Source organism: Sus scrofa, chromosome 4 (genome assembly GCF_054392235.1).
Source record: "Sus scrofa isolate SSC_HxYL_T2T_F1_AM1 chromosome 4, Sscrofa_HxYL_maternal_Yorkshire_Landrace_v2.0, whole genome shotgun sequence".
NCBI classification, from domain to species: Eukaryota; Metazoa; Chordata; class Mammalia; order Artiodactyla; family Suidae; genus Sus; species Sus scrofa.
This window is the reverse complement of record NC_139386.1, coordinates 101,826,424-101,842,585: the sequence shown is the minus strand read 5'-3', so window position 1 is coordinate 101,842,585 and position 16,162 is coordinate 101,826,424. Positions and strand designations below refer to the sequence as shown.

General features: G+C 42.9%; 1 long non-coding RNA gene across 3 annotated transcripts in view; it reads left to right on the top strand.

Moving 5' to 3' along the window:
- Positions 1-16,162, top strand: part of LOC110260323 (uncharacterized) — a 90,436-nt gene that overhangs the window by 21,446 nt on the left and 52,828 nt on the right. For 2 of the 3 annotated variants that reach the window (XR_014844240.1, XR_014844239.1), the window contains exon 3: positions 5,485-5,614. This is a non-coding gene — a long non-coding RNA (uncharacterized LOC110260323). Of the gene's footprint in view, positions 1-5,484; positions 5,615-8,362; positions 9,776-10,140; positions 10,876-16,162 lie in introns of those variants that run through there. The other variant, XR_002343437.2, reaches the window with a different exon arrangement.

The window sequence follows — 16,162 nt, the reverse complement described above, 5'->3', positions numbered from 1 at the left end:
GGGGTGGGGACCTGGCATCATCACTGTTTTGTTGGTTTTTTTTTCTAAAAGCTCCTGCCTGCCCCTCCCTGGATTCTCTGCACCTCTGGAGCTGGGAACCACCAGGGTGGATGGAAACCATGTCCTGACCTGAAGCGGAAAGAGTAGTTTTAGAGTCCCAGCTCTGAAAGAGCTCACTGTACATCCTCGGGGAAGTCATTTGAACTGTCTTGTTAACTTCACTAAATAAGATTGGCCCCTAACTAGCTCCAACATTCTGTGATTCACTGAAGAGAAACCGCTTCCTTTATTAGCTCAGTTACTGATCTGTCCACAAGCACAACCCAATGGCCCCCTTGAACTGGGTGAATTTCACACAGGAAAGAAGGTGCTAGATGTCACTCCAGAGACAGGCAGAGCTGGTCCAGAAAACAAATGAGAAAAGAAACAATAGCAACAACAAGAGCAGACTCACTTCCCTTGGCTTGCCTGCATCCTTGTTTCTAAAGTGAATTTAGACAGGCAAAGAATAATTAACTCTCAGGTGGAGGCTTATATCTTGTATTAATTTTCTATTGTTGCTGTAAGAAATTACCACAAAATTAGCAGGTTAAACAACACAGATGCACAGTTCCTGCCGAGGTTCAGTGGGTTAAGAATCTGACTGTAGCGTGGTTTGGGTTGCTGCAGAAGTGCAGATTCTGATCCCCGGCTGGCAGTGGGTTAAAGGATCCAGCATTGCCTTAGCTGGGGCAGAGGTTGCAGCTGTGGCTTGCATTTAGTCCCTGGTTCAGGAACTTCCATATGCTGTGCATGTGGCCATAAAAAAATAAAATAGTAAAAACAAACAAAAAAACCCCACAGATGCATTATCTTACTGTTCTCTAGATTAGAAGTCTGACACGGTGTTACAGGGCTAAAATCCAGGTGTCCATAGGCTGTATTCCTTTCTAGAGGCTCTAGGAGAGGAATTGTTTCCTTCCTCATTTGGGTAGTTGGCAAACTTTAGTTCCTTGCTGCTATAGGACTCTGATCCCTGAATCCTTGCTGGGTGTTAGCTGAGGGCTGTTCTAGAGACCACCCCCTTCCTCCCTCATCAAAGCCAGTGATGGTAGGTTGAGTGCATCTCCCCCTTCCCATCTCCCCTTCTTCTCCCCTCTTTTCTCTCTAACCCTCTAAGGAAAGTTTCTCTGTTTCTAAGGACTAATGGGATAAAATTGAGCCCATCCAGATAATCCAGGATAATCTCCCTCTTTTAAGGTCTGCAGAGTCTCTTTTGCCATGTAAGATGACACATTCACAGGTTCCAAGGACTGGGATGAGGACATGGGGAGCATGGGGGGAGTAGAGCATTATTCTGCCCACATTTTGCTTCCAGGTGAAGATTTTTTGAAAAGATAAGAAATAGGGGTGGGAATTTGTGGTACAGGGTAAGTCTAAGGTTTATTTTCAGAATCACTGCACACTGATCCTGGAGGGGAGGAAGATATTTATCTGATATAAACTGTTTCCCAGAGTAGGTAGAGGGGAATCCCAGACATTGAGGGAATGTTGGGTCTTATCTTTCTTTTGTAGTTCAGGGATAGAAAATAGGATGTCTAATCCTATTAGTGTATATTCTTTGAGAGCAGGCATCAGGGGCTGAAAGCACCCTCTTTCTGTCCAGAGCCTTTCATCCCTGTCATGTGGAATTCTCTGCTTTTCTAGGGGTCCTTTTAGAAAGCAGGTCTGTCCCTGTTGGTTATACTTCATTTGCTTCTGGCTCAGCTTCTTCAGCACTAACCACATCAAGGAATGGTATTCCAGGCATTGAAAAAAGTGAATGAAAGAAGGCTCAAAAAAGATGAAAATAATTTCTATTTTTTTCAAATCTTCCATATACTTAGGCTCTGAGCTCCAGGTTAGATGGCTTTGAACCCTTAGTACTGGAATGGCGAAGATGTATTTGTTCCGTAAGTATTTCAGTAGGTGCCCACTCTATACAAGACGTGACCAGCCCAAAGATTTCTGAGAGGAAGAAGAAGCAGGGTGTTCTCATCAAAACAGGCATCGAGCCAGCTCTGTGTTCTTGTGACAGGGCTGGCCTTGTGGACTGGGAGTATTTGCACCGCCCGCAATTGTTTACCGACAGACAGGAATCGGAGTCTCCTTGGAGTTACGTTCCTTACTCACATAGTCAATTCACTATTCAGAAGATTGTCTCCACTTTACAGCAGGAGGAAAAAAGAGACTGTCTTTTCATTTTTTTCTTAGGTTTCTTAGGAACTTTTTTTTTTTTTTTCTTCCCTGGCATCTTGTGGCAGAGAAAGGAAACAGATTTGTTTTGAAGAGGATGGAAATGTTGCATTCCACTGCTTTCCATTCTGGTGGTTGATTCTGATAAGCGGAATTTGGGAAACATGGCTGGGGAAAAAAAAAAAAAAAAGATTTTTTCCTGATCTTCCATTAAAATGTTGTGCATGACTTTTTCTCCAATTGAACAGTGTCTTTGGTTTGAAACATTTCAGCTCTGGATACTGCAGTGTACCAGAGTGGAAAGAGCGCAGACGAGAGATAACAGGGCTGGATCCAAACCCAGCCCTGCCACTCCTGCATTATATCTTATTTTGTGGGTCACTTAACCTCTCTAAGGTTTTGATTTCCATGGGGGGGGGGAAATGAGATAATACCCCCCTGTATCAGCTAGGGTTATTAGTTTATAACAGCAGAAACCAAGTATGTATTTAATTGCACACATAAGCAGATAAGGATTTATTTAAAAGGTATTAGGTAACTCACAGAATCCAGAGAAAGGAAAATGCATAGAAACTGGGGAAGCCAGGTAGTTGCCAGGACTGCAGGGGAAATATGTTATAAAGCTGGTTTTGTGGCGACAACAGTGTCCTGTAGCTAGATAATCATGTTGTTGACACCAGACACTGCTTGTTGGCTGGTACCTCTGCCCTCTCTGCTTGTGGAAACTTGCGATTGCTGCCCTCCTGCCCTGCCATCAATTCAGTGGATTCTCTGCAGTCTCTAACGAGTGTCACTGATTTCCAATTCAATGTTCAGGGCAAGATGTGTCTGCTTGGAGATCTTTGGTCGTCTACTATTCTCTAGCAGTGAAGGAGCCTGGGAAAGCAAGTATGTAGTATTTCAGCTTCAATAGTGAGAGGTAGGCTCTCCTCATTCACCCCAACTCCAAAGACTGAAAAATTTCTGAACATACCAAGAAGATCCAGATGCCAAGTGGGCAAAAACTCTCAGGAAAAAAACCCCCAAAACAGGAGTTCTCTGGTGGCTCAGTAGGTTAAAGATCCAGTATTGTCACTGCTGTGGTGCTGGTTTGATTCCTGGCCTGGGAATTTCTGCATGCCGTGGGTGTGGCCAACCCCCTGCCCCCCATGCCCCCTGCAACACACCCACAACACTCTTCACTGGAGTCCATCCCTTTGGTGGCCCAAAGGTGACCTATACTTTTTCCTATGGTTACACTTTCAAAAGAAAAAAAATTTCTGCCATTCAACCTAATGCAACTATAATTTGTATGATTTAAAATGCTTTCACATCTTCCCCTGAGGGGCAAACAAAAATCTCATATGTTCATCTCCAGATTCAAGATCTCTAGATGGTGTCCTTTCCTTCTTCAGGGCTGGCATGAGCCCATCTCAATGTTCTGTAATATTTTAGACTGATAGAGTTCCCTTCATGGCTCAGCAGTTAATGAATCTGACTAGCATCCATGAGGATACAGGTTCAATCCCTGGCCTCACTCAGTAGGTTAAGGATCTGGCGTTGCCATGAGCTGTGGCAGAGGCTGGCAGCTACAGCTCCGATTCAGTCCCTAGCCTGGAAACCTCCATATGCCATGAGTGCGGCCCTAAAAGAAAAAAAAAAAATCGTAGACTGAGTTGTAAAGTTAAGGGTCAACCAGCATATCCTATATAAGAGAAAGAGAAAATTAGTATGTGTACTTACATATATATTAAAAGAAAAAAACTATGGATAAATGCTATATCCCATGCTTCCGCGTCAGGTCACAAGGCCAGAACAAATATTTGATTTCCTTTCTTCATTCCACCTTTCCATATCCTTTTATCTTGGCAGACTGATGTTTTTCAGACATTGGTACGACCCAAACCTCCACTCCTGGGGATCCAAGCCCTTGGCAGTCCTACTGTACCTTTTCATTCTGGTCATTGGACATCATGGCTGTACTAAGAGTTACCCCAGGGATCTTGTGGATCCAGCCATGCTCTTCCCAGCCTCGTTATGACACAGCATCCCTACTTCCTCTTAATATTCAGGGTCAGTCATCTCTAACCACACTATAACAAGCACAAAGCCTGTTCCATCAGGGGCATGAGGAATCTGACCTTGTAGTTGACTCTTCAGGGCATGTTGAGATCTGCTCTGGTCAAAGGCCCAGGGCAATGAGTGTCAGTTGTAGGTTGGTTGGTAGGAGATGAACTGGCTTCCCCTGGCACAGTGCCTCACTCAAAGGGCAGAATCATCAGGGAAGGCTTGAAACAGTCTTATTGGACAAGGAGGGGGTGGCAGGTTGGTTGGTGAGGAAGATTCAGTGAGGGTGAGGTTTTTAAGTGCTCTGAGTTGACCAAATGATACCCAATTTTGCAATTCCAGTACAGGCAGACCTCAGAGATATTGCAGGTTCGGTTTCAGACCACTGCAATAAAGCAAATATTGCAATAAATGGATAAATGAATCATTTTATTTTGGTTTGCCAGTGCATGTAAAAGTTATGTTTAGGAGTTCCCACTGTGCTCCTATGCTGTAGCTGTGGCATAAGTCGCAGATGTGGCTGGGATTTGATCCCTGGCCTGGAAACTTCCGTATACCATGGGTGTGGCTGAAAAAGGAAAAAAAAAGTTATGTTTACACTACTGTGATGTGTGCAATATAGCATTATGTCAAAAAAGTGTACATACCTTAATTAAAAAAAATACTTCATTGCTAAAAGATACTATCATCTGACAATTCAGGGTTGCCACAAACCTTTAATTTGTAGACAATGAAATGTCTGTGAAGTGCAATAATGCAAACCAATAGAATGAGGGTATGCCTGTACTGGGGTTAAATTTTTTAGGCTGAATCTCACACAAAAAGTCTTGCAAGGCTATGAATTTAATATATTATTTGGTGACTCACAGAAACAAATTTCGTGTTGGTTTTTGACTGTCTCAGTCTTGTAGCCTTGAGAGGTAAGGGTTATTTATTTACTTATTTATTTATTGGCTGTGCCCATGGCATATGGAACTTCCTGGGCCAGGGATCTAACCCACACCTTGGTAGCAACCTAAGCCGTAGCAGTGACAATGCCAGATCCTTAACTTATAGGCCACGAGGAAATTCCATATCTTTATTTTTTTAAACATTAAAAAATGATAAAATGTATATAAGAGAGCTTTAATTTTCAAGTTATATGAAGTTTTGGATTTCAGTCTCTGTTGTGCAGGTAAAATGTAAGACTTTGTGCTTATTACTGTCTTTCTTCATTCTATCCAGTGACATTAGAAGAAACTGCCTCACTCCAGAGTTCTTGGAATGGAATTCCCCATGCTGTTCATATTGATCTATGATTCCTTTGGCCATCAAATCTTCCCTTCCCTGGGTTCTTTATTCTGCATGACCACAGGTAAGAATTTAATTAGCAATTCTTCATGGTTCCTGCCTCTCCGGGTCATTAGCTTCTGATTCACATCTGAATCAGTCTGTCTGGTAGGTGGCCCAGGTTGCCTGCTAACTGCCTACTTGTTAGGGAGTCTTAGAAAATGAGTACGGGAGTCCCTGTCGTGGCGCAGCAGAAACAAATCCAGTTAGGAACCAAGAGGTTGCAGGTTCGCTCCCTGACCTTGCTCAGTGGGTTAAGGATCCAGTGTTGTCGTGAGCTGTGGTGTAGGTCACAGATGTGGCATGGATCTTGAGTTGCTGCGGCTGTGGTGTAGGCTGGCAGCTACAGCTCCGATTGGACCCCTAGCCTGGGAATCTCCATGTGCCATGGGTGCAGCCCTAAAAAGACAAAAAGGCAAAAGAATAAAAATAAAGAAAATAAAGTGAGTACCTGGCTTTCCAGCCTTTTAGAGGGAGCCAGACTGCTTCCAACAAGACTCCTGGGAGAAAGAATTTCTCAAATGTATGCAGGGAATTCAGGTGCTGGGCATCCTAAAATCCTAAAATACTGCAATCCTTATGAGGTTGCTAGGGAGACTAACAGAGATGATATCCCACAAGCATATAACATATGACCTGGTATGTATTATATCTCCACCAGTGTTATTTCCTAGCATCTCTCTGGGTATTAAAATTAATAAGACTGAGCCGTGAAGGATGGGACTGTGAATATGTAGTTCGACTTAAGAATTGAAATTATGATGAAAGATTTAGATCAAAGTTTAATAGGGAAGCTAGGAAGGGTTATATTAAAGCTTGTCTCCTAATACTTAGAAAACTTCTATTTTCAGTATAAATATTTTAATTGAGAAAAAGGTTAAATACAGTATTTCCTCAGTATCCACGGGGCTGGGGGTGGGTTGGTTCCAGGACCCCCAGTGATACCAAAATCCAAGGATGTTCAAGTCTCTGATATAAAATGGCATAGTACAATCAGTGGAAACTGCGGATAGCAGAGGGCCAGCTGTATTCAACTTTTTTCCTAAAAAGTTCTATAGTAACTTTTTTAAAAAAAGATTTTATCTGGTTCTTATTATGCAAAGAAGATAAACAATTAAACAAAATTTGAATCTGTCTTCATCCATAGAAAGTTGTTTGGACCAGACGTAGTTTCTATATTGTTGCTGATTTCTCATTGGACATGAACTTGCTTCTGCTTGCTCTTCCTTCTGGGTGTCTGAATTTTCTTCATGTTTGGTTTAAACTTACGAATGTGTATAAAAGGATTAGCAAAAGTGCAAAAATACTGTTTTGACTCCCCAGCTGGATCCAAAATCCGAATGAAATCGTTCATGAATTTTCTAGGCACAAGCTACATTAAAGTTAGAGGCCCCAGAGGCATATTTATTGGCTTGGAAATTTTATCTTCATCTCTTGGCTTCTATAAGCAGCAAAAGAATGTCACCACTCAAGATTCACTCTGCATGACTTGTGATTCCTTTACATGTGCATACATGGATTAATTCATTCACCAAACATTTATGGAGCTCATAGTACATGGTGAATATTTTGTAGGGTCTGAAAACACAGTGATGAAAAGATTTGATCCCTGAACTTAAGGAGTTCACAGTCTAATAGATAAGACAGATATTGTACTTGTAGTGTAGTATGATGGTCAATGCATTTACAGAATGGTGGCTCAAAGGAGAAAATGGTTAATTATAGTTGGGAGATGAGGCCTGGATTCACAGAGGAAGAGAGACTTGAGCTGAATCTTGAAGAATAACTTCAGTGTGCCCCAGAAGAAGGAGAGAGGGTGTTTCAGATAGAGGCATGGCATGCGCACAGGCATGAAGGCATGAAGTCACCTGATGCGCTGGGGGAAGCGCAGGTAGTTTGGAGCATAGCGTGGGAGAGGGAGTGGCTGGAGATGAGGATGGAGGGGCAGGCCAAAGCCCAAGCGTGGTGGGCTTTTGATACCATGCTGAGGAATGTACACTTCATCCTAAAAGTACTAGAGAGTCTTTGATGTGATTTAAAGGGGGCGGGTTTGAATTTAGAGCAATTACTCTGACAGGAAACTGTATGATCAATGGGGAGTGGAGGTGAAAGTGGAACAGAGTGAAATTGGAGGCAAGGAAATCAACAAGGGCAGAGTGCAATGGTCCTTGTGAGAGAGGTTAGCAGTGCTCATCTCTGACCCTGTCTCCATTCGATATGATGAAGGCACTGTAGCTGTACCAGTATGTATTCAGTTTCTGAAGGACAATAGAGGCAGCTAGCTAGCTGATTGCTAAAGATCTGTATTTCCCTTCCAGGGTGTAGAACAGCTGTTGGGGAGCAGATGCCCAGCCAGGAGCTCTATTATTAAGTTCCCAACCTAGCAGCCTAGTGGGGATGTGCCTGGTTCTCAGCAGAGGAATAGAAGTAGAAGGGAACGTGTTTACTTCAGGGCCAAGGCAGCCGAATATCAGATGTGAGTTCCTTCATAATCTCTGTCTTCCGTCTTTGGCTCCTCCCCCACGCTGACTGAAGTCCCTGAGTCACTGCTTGAAGGAGAGCTGCCAGGCCTGATTGGACTTTATTGTGGTGTTTGATGCAGCAGTTAGCCTGTTTGTTCTATTTCCAAATTACAGAAATTTGTTGTTAGACTTTAATAAGGACTTTCTGCTAACCTACTCAGGCTAACTGTGAATCACTTCATGAATTATGAATTATTTTGACAGTGATCCTCTCCATAGACCTATATAACGTGTGTCCTATTTATTGAAAGCTCTCTCCATGACTTCTGGAGTTGGAGGTTGGTCCATGCTGTGTTCTACAGAGTGACTGGGGTGGCAACCAGAAGGAGGTTGAACCATGTCATCTCATGCTACTTCTCTGGACTGTATCCTGCTAGTTTGGCGAAGTTATGCTGTAACTTGTTTTAAGCACTGTTTCAAAATCTTTCCTTTTTATTTCCACAAATATTTTTTGGCAACTATCATGTGCCAGGCTTCGTTGTAAAGTTTTGCTTTGTGTCTAGAACTCTGCTAGAGTGTTCTGGTGCAGTAATGAACCAGTATGCCTAATCTTAGTGAGTACTGGTGAAGGCAGAGAATCAAGGAAACTTTTACAAAGTGATATGGTAAGTGCTCTATTTGGGAAGGACAGGATGCCTTGAGAGCAGGTAGAAGGCACACAGAATGTGATCTTGGAAATTGAGGAAGGCTTCCTGGAGGAGGTGACATGTAAGTAAGTATTTCAAGGTTGAAATATTTCCGGAGTTAGTTAGATGAAGAGGAGGAGATAGAGTGCTCTAGGAGGAGAAAGAATATGCAAAGGCCTAGAAGAGTGAGAGCAAGGAATGAGCTGAAACAAGTTCTGTGCACCTAGAGAGCAGAGTGCACATTGGGAGGTGGCAAAGGCTAATGTTGGAGAAGGAAGCAGGGGCCTAATGATGAAGGGAATTGTAGGCCATGTAAGGGCACTATTTTAGCTTGGGGTACCCCCAAAACAACAACTGAGGTAAGGGTTCGGGTGGAAGTAGTTTGTTTAGAAGGTGGTCCTAGGAAGCATGGTGAAGGAATGGGAAAGTAAGAAAGCCTGAAAAGGCTGTATTAACCAACAGGGCACTACTCTGGGCAGCTGAAGCTCAGTGCCACTGGAGACCCCTGAAAGATCATGTAGGACATGCCTCTTAGCTGTCGCATTGACGTGAGGAAGGAGACACATTTATCCAGCACTCTTGTCCCTCGTGGGTTGGAGATTGCTCCTGGGGACCTGCCCTAGCTCCTTAGAGAATGCCCTTGGGCAGGCTGAGAGACACAAAGCCATTGCCTGTGTGGGAGCAGTCTGTAAATGATATCCAGGGTGGGCCAACAGGTTGGGAGCAAGGCACTCACAGCATCTCTTAAGTGTTTAAACTTTGCCTTAAGAGCAAATGGAATGTCTTACAGAGTTTTCAGGAATGCATTTTAGAAAGTTCACTTTGGCTGAGTGGAGAGGGTTGGTTAGAGTGGGGTAAAACTGAAGTAGACAGATGAGTTAAGAGTTCTTTTGGGAGTTCCTGCTGTGGCTCAGCAGGTTACGAACCCGACTGGCATCCATGAGGACTCAAGTTCAATCCCTGGCCTCGATCAGTGGATTGAGGATCCAGCATTGCCGTGAGCTGTGGTGTAGGTCACAGATGTGGTTCAGATCCCATGTTGCTGTGGCTGTGGTGTAGGCTGGCAGCTGCAGTTCTGATTCTATCCCTAGCCTGGGAACTTCCATATGCTGCAGGTGTGGCTATAAAAAAAAAAAAATCAATAGTTCTTTTAATAATATTTCCTTTCTGCTTCAATAAGCCTGAGTGAATTTTGTTGTTTGAAATCAAGAGCCACCAAAAGGTGAGCTTTTTTGTTTGTGGAGTGAGCTAGGCTGGAGAAAATGATGAGTATAGTTTTTTTTAATTTTTATTTTAAATTAGACTTTATTTTTTCCCCCCTTTTTTAGGGCTGTACTTGCGGCATGTGAAAGTTCCCAGGCTAGGGGTTGAATTGGAGCTGTAGCTGCTAGCCTGTGCCACAGCCACAGCAACGCTGGATCTCAGCTGCATCTGCAACCTACACAGATCGCTAACCCACCGAGCAAGGCCAGGGATCCACATCCGCATTCTGTGGACACTAGCGAGGTTCCTGAGCCGCTGAGCCACAATAGGAACTCCCAGACTTTATTTTTTAGAGCAGTTTTAGGTTCAGAGAGAAACTGAGCAGAAAGTAGAGATTTCCCATATACCTCCTGCCTCCACTCCCACATGGCCTTCTCCCCCTTTATTACCATCCCCCACCAGAGTGGTAATTTGGCTACACTGATGAACCTACATGGATGCATCATTACCACCCAGAGTCCATGGTTTACATTACAGTTCACTCTTGGTGCGGTGCCTTCTATAGGTTTGGGCAAATTTATAAAGACATGTATCTACCATTATAGTGCCATGAAGACTAATTTCACTGCCCTCTGTGCATCGTCTGTTCATCCTTCCCTACCCCTTATCCACTGACAACCACTGATTTTTTTAAATGGCCTTTTCTAGATATAGTTGAAATCATACTGTGCGTAACCTTTTTAGATTGAATTATTTCACTTAGTAATATGCATTTAAGTTTCCTGTGTCTTTTCCTAGCTCTTTTTTTAAAAATAAAAAAACCCTAAATAATGTTTCATTGGATGTACCAGTTTATCTGTTCACCTACTGAAAGATATCTTGGTTGCTTCCAAGTTTTGTCAGTTACGAATAAAGGTTCTGCAAATCCATGTGCAGGTTCTTGTGTGGACATGTGTTTTTTCCACATGTTTGGGTAAATATCAAAGTGTATGATTGCTGAATTGTATGGAAAGAGTATGCTTAGTTTTGTAAGAAACCTCCAAACTGCCTTCTACAGTGACTGTGCCCTTTTGTATTCCCACCAGCAATGAATGAGCGTCCAGTTACTCCACATCCCTGTCGGTATTTGGTGTTATCAGTGTTCTGGATTTTGGCCATGCTAGTGTGTGTATATAGTGGTATCTTGTTGTTTTTAATTTTCATTTCCCCAATGACATATGATGTGGAGCCATCTGAATATCTTCTTTGGTGAGATAGCTACTAAAGTCTTTAGCCCATTTTTTTTTAAATGGGCTGTTTTCTTATTGCTGAGTTTGAGTTCTCTGAATATTTTGGGTAACAGTTTTTATAAGGTGTGTCTATTGCAGATATTTTTTTCTCAGTCCGTGGTTTGCCTTTTCCGTCATTCCCCACAGAATAGAAATTTTTCATTTTAATAAAACCTGGCTTATCAATTCTTTTTTTCATGGATCGTGCCTTCCGTGTTATATCTAAAAGGTTACTACTAAGCTTCAGGTCACCAGATTTTCTCCCATGTTATCTTTTAGGAAGCTTATAGTTTTTTCATATTACATTGCCCATCTGTTTTTCTGTTTTTTTTTTTTTTTTTTTTTTTTTTCTGGGGTCACATCTACAGCATATGGAAGTTCCCAGGCTAGAGGTTGAATCAGAGCTGAAGCTGCTGGCCTGTGCCACAGCCGTGGCAATGCCAGATCCGAGTTGCATCTGTGATCTACCCCACGGCTCATTGCAGTGTTGGATCTTTATCCCTCTGAGCAAGGCCAGGGATCTAACCCATACCCTCACGGACACCGTGTCAGGTTCTTAACCCGCTGAGCCACAACAGGAACTCCTGTCCATCTGTTCTTGCTTTTTGTCTCTTTTATCATTAGAGCCTGTCTGTAATATCTTTAGCATATTCATCATATTTGTTTTAAATTACTGTTAGGTTATTCCAGTAGCCCTGCCTTATTTGAGTGTGATTCTGATGCTTCTCTGTCTCTTTAAACTGTATTTTTAGCCTTTTGGTATGTCTTGTGTTTTTTTTTTTTTTTTTTTTTGATACTTAGACATGAGGTACCGGGTAAAAGGAGCTGTTGTAAAAAGGCCTTTAGTAACCAGCGGTAAGGTTTGGGGGGAGGGGAGGCGTTCCATATTCCCAATTAGTCTTAGTCTTTTAATAAGCCTGTGCTTTTAGACTGTGAACTTCACACATATGTCTCAGTTCCTCCCCACCTCCCTTTAGGTGAGACGGGAGGGCTAGCGTGGGCCGAAGTGATAGTTCCTTTTCCCAGCTATGGAAGTCTACAGCCCTCTGGAGCGGGGTATTTTCCTTCCCCCAGGTCAGTTAGGCTCTGATAAAACCCTAGCCAGCTCTGGTTTAATAGGTTCTTCTGAGGACAGACCTTCTTAAGAAAGACAGAGTGCTCTGGAGTATTTTGTAATGGTTCTATTTCTCTTTCTCTTGCTGGAAGCACTTTGAGATTTTTCTACAATATTCACTGTGAGAACCTGGTGGAATTTCAGAAGGTAAACTTTTTAGACGTATGGGATCCTCCCAGTGACTGGGCCTCCCTGGAATTTTTATCTCTTAGACGTGCTCACTTTGAGCCTCCAGTCATTTGTCAGCTACGGCTCAGATTTCCCTACCCTGACACTGATTCTCATGGATGTTTCTGTTGCAGTGGGTTGTGATCCTCTGTAGTCTTCTTGTTGACCTCTCCAATTTGGGGGGCAGTGGTTTTCCCTGTGACCTCACTTCTCTGACAGATCTAAGAAGAGCTGTTGATTTTTCAGTTTGTTCAGCTTTTTGCTTGTTAAACTGGCACAGTGACTTCCAAGCTTCTTACATGCCAGACTGAAAAACCATGATTGTAGTGGTTATGTTGAGATTGAGAGGCCTGCGGAACATCTAAATGGAGTTGTTACTATGCGGATGGTAATTGAATGGGAAGTATGATAAGTGCAATTTCTGAGGGTGGAGTTAATGTGGGAAGAGAGGGCCTAGGCATTATCCTTAAGCAAGATCAGCATTTAAGGAAGAAGAGATGTCCGGAAGGGAGAATAAGAATAAACCTGAGAGGCAGAAGAAAAACCAGAAGAATTAACACCTTGTGAAACCCAAGGGGAGAATGTTTTAAAAGAAGGAATAGGAGTTCCCTAGTGGCTCAGTGGGTTAAGGATCTGGCATTGCCACTACTGTGACATGAGTTTGATCCCTGGCCTGGGAATTCCCACATGTGATGAGCATGACCAAAAATAAATAAATAAATAAATAAATAAAAGAAGGAATAGGCAACAAGAATGAATCCTACAGAAAGGTCAAACATATTAAAGGGTAAAAATTGTCTACTGGAGGAAGCTTTTTGGTAGTTTGGGTGGAAACATTTTCAGTGGAGTGGTATGGGCATAATACAGAGCAGAAAGAATTGCGAAGGAGGAGGTAAGGGAATGGAGATGGCAGGTGAGATTAATTTTTTTCAAGAAATTTGTGGAATATGGGTTTGAGGGAGCACTTTTTTCCTAGCAGCAAGGCAGGCATAGATAAACACTCATAGGAATGAGTGGAATGAGCTGGTAGAGGGAGTGTCGGAAAGAAGATGTGGAAGAGAGTAACTGGTGGCATGAAATCCTAGAAGTCAAGGAGGATATGAGAACCAGAGCGCAGGACAGGGATTCATTTTAGAGGGAAGAGGAGGTCTGGTCCATTTTAAAAGGAGAAAAGCAGGAAAGAATCAGCATAGGCTATATATTATGTCATTTAATCCTTACAAAACGCTCCAGGAATGGATATAGTTTTCCCCAATTTATAAGTGACCTGGGAAGGTTTGATAACTTGCTCAAAGTCACAAAAGAGAATTTAGGTCTTCTGGCCCCTAGGGTGCTTTGATGCTCATTCGCCTGCAATATCTTAAAAGCTTAAGTTCCCACCTAGGAAGTGCCCTGAAAATGACTAAAATTTAGTTATGCCCTTGGTTTATGACTTGATAAGCCAGAATGGAAAGTGCTTTTACTGGAACAAATAGAGACTGGTGTTTTGGTAGAGATTTAGCAAAAGAAACTGCCCTTAATTAATGTTTGACCAGTTCGGTACCAAAGGTCTGATTTTTCTTCCTGAGCCAGACTTTGCTAGAATAAACAAGCTTGCTTTTGCCTCTGTGTGTGGCTGAGAAGTACCAACATGAATATTTTATATAATTATCTCTTTTATTTCTCCCAACAGTCCTGCCACATGGATATAATTGGGTCTGTGTTACAAATGAGAGAACTGAAGCTCAAAGAGGTCAAGTAATTTGCCCAAGGCAAACACCGGTCTTTCTGACTCCAAGCTTTTGCTCTTTCAACAAAGCTTTACCTCATATAGCTTGAGGGTACGGAGGGACTTGTTGGTTAGAAGATGAATTATGAGGCTTTGTAATATCCCCTGGCATACAATCTGTTTACCAGGATTTTGTTTTTCTCCTTTCAGCTTCCTAAACTTAAATTGAGAAAGAGTTACAGGACTAATAATAGTCAGTATTTGTATAGTGCCAAGTACATACCAAGCATTGTTCTAGGTGCTGTAGAAATAATAATTTAATGCTAGATGTTATTTCTATTAATTTCTCCTTTTTATATAGGCAAAAACAGGCACAGAGAGGCTGAGTAGCTTGTTTAAGGTTACACAGCATGTAAGCAGCAAAGCCAGAACTTGAACCCAGAAAACCTGACTCCTGAGTGTGGGCTCTTAAACAATTATGATTTTGCCTTACAGGCAGGGACTGTTGGTCTCTAATGAGAATGACTAAATTTGATTCTCAAATCTGTTTTTTCAGACTTCTTCCTTGTCTATTCAATAGTTATTTGACTGAAGGCCTAGACTTTGGAGTCAGACCTGAGTATGAATCGCAGCTCTACCACTTAAAAAGTTGTGTGACCTGGGAGTTCCCATTGCGGCTCAGCAGGGTCTGAACCCTACTAGGATCTGTGAGGATGTGGGTTTGATCCCTGGCCTCATTCAGTGGGTTAAGGATCCACTGTTGCAGTGAGCTGTGGTGTAGGTCCTGGATGTGACTCGGATCCCATGTTGCTATGGCTGTGGTGTAGGCTGGCAGCTGCAGCTCTGATTCGACCCCTAGCCTGAGAACTTCCATATGCTGCAGGTAAAGCCCTAAAAAGCAAAAAAGAAAAAAAAGAAAAAGAAAAAGAAGTTGTGTGATCTTGAACACATTATTTAACTTCGCTACTGCTCAATTTCTTCTTCTGTAATGCGGGTTCAATAAGAATATGCAACTCAGGAGTTCCCGTCGTGGCGCAGTGGTTAATGAATCTGACTAGGAACCATGAGGTTGCAGGTTCAGTCCCTGGCCTTGCTCAGTGGGTTAAGGATCCGGCGTTGCTGTGAGCTGTGGTGTAGGTTGCAGACGCGGCTCGGATCCCGCGTTGCTGTGGCTCTGGCGTAGGCCAGGGGCTACAGCTCTGATCAGACCCCTAGCCTGGGAACCTCCATATGCCGCGGGAGCAGCCCAAAGAAATAGCAAAAAGACAAAAAAAAAAAAAAAATGCAACTCAAAGGATGGCTGTGAGGATTAAATGAGATAAAGCATTTTAAGAGCTCAGCAGAATGCTTGACCAATAGAAAATGTATAATAGTGGTACCTATTCTTATCTGTATGTCGTAAAGTTGACAACAGGCAAGATTTGAACACAGATCTGCTTAATGCCAGAGCCCCAATGTTAAGTACCCTGCCAACTACCTCCCAAGCATTTTCATCACGGTGTTCACAAGATCCTCCCCCAGGCTTCTGTGATATTGTCAGTGGATCTCTTAATCTTCTGTCCACTCAAACAGCTCCTTTGATTCCTCCCTCTTCCTATTCTCCCTGTGATGAATGGTCAGTGCTGAGAAGACAGAACCAGGCCCAGACTGAGAGTTGGAGGCCATTGGGGGAGGGATAAAAAGCAAAAACCTGGTCCATCAAGTCTAAGTGGAGGCCACAGGAGTGGCCAAGGTCACACACCTGACCCACAGTGTTGCTGACAGATCCCACCAGGAAGTGTGCAGTCTGTGGGCTAATGCCAAGTGAGAGTCAAGATTTGGTTTAGACAAATTCTCATATGTAGTAAGTCACTGCAGTCAGGCTTCTTTTGGAAGTCTGCCACCCCAGCCCTCAGCCCCAGGGGTCAAGCTTGCATACATTTTGAAGGTGCATCTAATACTTCTATTTTCCATCCATTGTAATT